This window comes from Sycon ciliatum, chromosome 8 (assembly GCF_964019385.1).
Source record: "Sycon ciliatum chromosome 8, ocSycCili1.1, whole genome shotgun sequence".
Classification (NCBI taxonomy): domain Eukaryota; kingdom Metazoa; phylum Porifera; class Calcarea; order Leucosolenida; family Sycettidae; genus Sycon; species Sycon ciliatum.
Window position 1 is genome coordinate 28,123,345 of NC_088650.1, and position 4,031 is coordinate 28,127,375.

The window sequence follows — 4,031 nt, forward strand, 5'->3', positions numbered from 1 at the left end:
GTCGTACTGATCTAGATGATGGTACGCCAATGGGCTGCGTATCCAGATTGCTATGCCACCACCATGTTTAGTCCTGTCACGCCGGAGAGGGCCGGAGTACCCTGGGATGGCTGACTCGTGAAGGCAGAATTTCTCTGCGGTGATCTTGGTTTCAGTAACAACAGCGATATCAGCTTTGGAGGATACAAGCGCGTGTTGAAACTCTCCAAATTTGGACATGATTCCACCAGCATTTGTAAGGAGGATTTTCATTGTTGCTTGCTTGCAGTATCTGCGCTGCTGCTTTTGTTGTTGCTTGCAGTATCTGCGCTGCTGCTTTTGTTGTTGCTTGCAGTATCTGCGCCGCTGCTTTTGTTGCTACCTGCGCTTTGCAGTGGATTGGGCAGGGATGGGGATGTCTCTGGCGTGTCAGTTGGTGGGCAGCCAGGCTGAGCTGACCCTGGTACTGTCTTGTGAGTGTCGGATGTGTGGAAGGTCCACCTCCTGCAATAAAGTGGCCTTGGCCAGAAGTTGGCAGCCAGCAGGATATGCAGGGAGCTGGCATCCACAAACGCTCTTGCAGACATGCAGCCGCTAGCATTGACATGCATGCTACATGTGTGGAGCACTACTGGTGTGTCGGAGTTGACGGCCTTGCTACGCAAATCAACAAATTCGCGTAACCGGTCTTCAGTTGTCTCCCTGCTGAGGTTACCAACATACACGACAGCTCTCTTCGCTCTGTGGGGCTCATCTGCAATTCGTTTCCATGCATCGTCGGAGATGGGCTGCAACACCTTTGTGCTCTTGTTGCGCTTTCGTCTCCGTGGCTGCTGAAAACCGTCATCCGCGTCACTCTCGCTCACGCTGTCCACATTGTGGCCAGGGCTGGCTGCTGGGCGAGCATCATTTTCAAATTCAGTACGGGGCGCATCGGATGCTGGACCTTGGTTCAGCGCGCTGCTGTAGCTGGTAGAACTGCTCGTACTCGCACTCATGCTACACTGCCTGCAGGCTGTGCGGGGGTCAGTACGGGTACGGTCAGGGTTCGTAGTACGTCCTGGCTGGCATGGCTGAGGAGCTTTCGCCGCGGCAATGGCGGATTCTTTGAGAGAAGCTACCTCCTCCTTCAGCTCAGATACTTGTCTGGATAGCTCATCGAACCTATTGTTCAGGCGATCCTCGCGATCGGCGGCCTCGGAGACAAGTGCGGCCAGACTTTTTAGCACTGCCGATACATCCGACTCGATACTAGGCAGGGAGCCCAACATTTTCGTCTCAGATTCAGTCAAGGCTGATACACGAGAGTTAGTTCTCGTGGTAGCTCCGGGCATGGCAAGTTTCCGACACTACTCTACTTCTAATCACTGATCTAGTCTACTTCCAGTCCGGCCTGATGCCGGCTGGGCTGCAAAAAAGGGGAAAAAAGGAGAGCCCGAAAAACGCGTGCCTCACTTTTCAAAATCCCATCGAGTACTTCAAGGTCATGATTGTATCAGCACATGAACAATTATCATTTCTGGGGTCAATGCGTGCTAAAAAACAACGCAGGCAAGTGGCACGAAGTCACAAAGGCTTAGAACTGCCAATGTAACATAGAAATAGCGAACACAAAGAAGAACCTAGACTACGGGTCAACGTTTCTGATGCACAACAATATTATCTCCGATATAAGCACGGTCCTTTATTTTTTCAATGTACCTCCGCCCCGTGCTAGACGTTCCTTTATTGGAGACTGTTCCATTATTATTGCAACCTCATTTCAGAGGCATGTTGCCATGCCAAATTCATGTCAGACACACACATTTCAGGGTTTTTTCGCCGGTACTGCATTTAAGAGATAATACTGTACATGCATTTTACCATGTACCGATAGACATGTGCTCATAAATAATGGAGACTGAGCACCGCCCCAAGGTGTTCTATTATTGGAGACTGTGCTTACCGTATTTCCTCGATTAAATAATGGACCATGCTCAAATAGTAGACCCTCCTAGAGGCCTCACGGAAAAATGGTAGACCATGCCCGACTAAGAGACCCGGTCTCTTATTTGAGTTCATCGCTTTGCGCATGCACACTAAGAAAGCACGTGGTGGATCAAAAAAGGACGCGATTTTAGGTTGCGCAACTACAATTTTTTGTAGTGGCTAGTGCTTTCTTTCATTGTTTGAGCACGGTCCACTATATTTTCATCGGCACATCGCTGGAAATGGTGGATTTTGGTGGATTGTGCCGATGAAAATATAGTGGACCGTGCTCAAATAATGGACCATGCCCAAATAAGAGACCGGGGTCCAACCCTCTTCAAAAAACCAAAGACCGGGTCTATAGGGCTTGAAAGTGCTACGTCACTCCATAGCAATGGCATAGCAACAATTTGAAAAATTCGAAAACTGGATCCACCTGGATCCAGTTTTTGTATGGATCCAAGCACATTTCAAGCGGTCTCACTCACAGCAAGGTGATGTTGCAAGTGAAATTGACTGATTTGGCTAGTGGGGGCGGGGTGACAACTGGTGGCGAAGTAAAAGTTGCACCTGCATACGACATGAGTGGGTTGCTATGCACCCACATACAGAGGCAATAGCAAAGTCACACCTTAGTGGATCCAAAATAGAAATCTGATGTCAATTTACTACTCCCAGGCCGTTTTTGACGTCATCACTTTCAAGCCCTATTAATTGAGGAAATACGGGATATTAGAGATAATACGGTGAGCAAACATAATTTTGAATTCAAACCATGCTTAGTTTGGTGGGAGTAGCCATGGTAACAGTCCGTTGTGATAAGCAAGTCCGCATCTGTGCAAAGCAATAATTATCATACTTCGAAGTATTATTGTTCAACTTACTCCACAATGGAAGTGGTTATTCGCGGAGTCTTCTAGAAGTAGACAGAGGCATTTTACAGAGAAGTCAATTATTTCAAACCAACCCATCCCGCCTTCCTCTTCCCCCAGGCCATATGACCTTTACACATAATAAATATATGCGGACTTCATTAAAGTCAGAACTTACAATCATGTATACGACGTCCGTCATACAAAGTTACTCACACTGTAGTAAAAGCACTGAGAAATAGAGCTAGTCATGATTCATAACGGACGGTCATTGTAACGGTTACTACTAAGTCATTGTATTTTCACTGGTTTTGAGGGAAAGACACAAACGGGAAAAGTCTTAATTATCTTCCAGCATCGGCTGATCATGTGGCGTTGTATTTAGTTGAACTGCTATCTGCGGCGTCATCTTAAGAAACAATTGACTGTCACCACCAGGACTTGAACCAGGAACCCTCGCTTGTAGCCAGCGATGCTCTAACCACTGAGCTATGGTGTACATGTAATTGTATTTTGTATAATTTTATAATTTTAGTTTTTTTAGTGATTCCCCAACAGCTGTTCGCTTATTGACGGGCTAGGGGAAGCGAGTATCCCTACTCCCTCAAATGCTCTGCCGGGAGCAGACGTTTCATTAGCCTACTGTTGAGGAGCGATTGATTCACGGAAACACCTGTATTGAACAGAAGGTCAGTGGTGCTTTGCTGCAGGTTTGCCAAGTGCAAGGTTAGACATGACACTGCTGTCCTCCAGAAAACAGTCGTGAGTCAGTCAAGTGTCAATCCACAGGCAGAAAGCATGACCTCCAGTTTCAGGAGCAGCCACTTTCTCCTAAAATAGCTGCCCCAAAGTCATAGCACCACAGTTCAGTATACTAAAACTTAAAGATATACCTGGCATACAGGGGCGGATCCAGGATGGGGTTCCACGGAACCCCATAAATTTCGTACTGGCAACCATATGCGTGTCCATGTACATGTATCAGCTATTCAGTTTTTGACTATACTGGAACCCCCTGTAAAGATCGCTGGATCTGACACTGGCATGATCCGTGTTTTCTTCGAAGTACAATAAAACCAGTATACATGTCGATTCAGCTGGTCCTTTTCATCGCGATTATCAAACTGTTGTCGCCTCGTCACCTGTTTAAAGATACCTGGCAATTACATTGTTAAATTGAACACCGGACCAGCCAATTAAGACCAGTGAGGC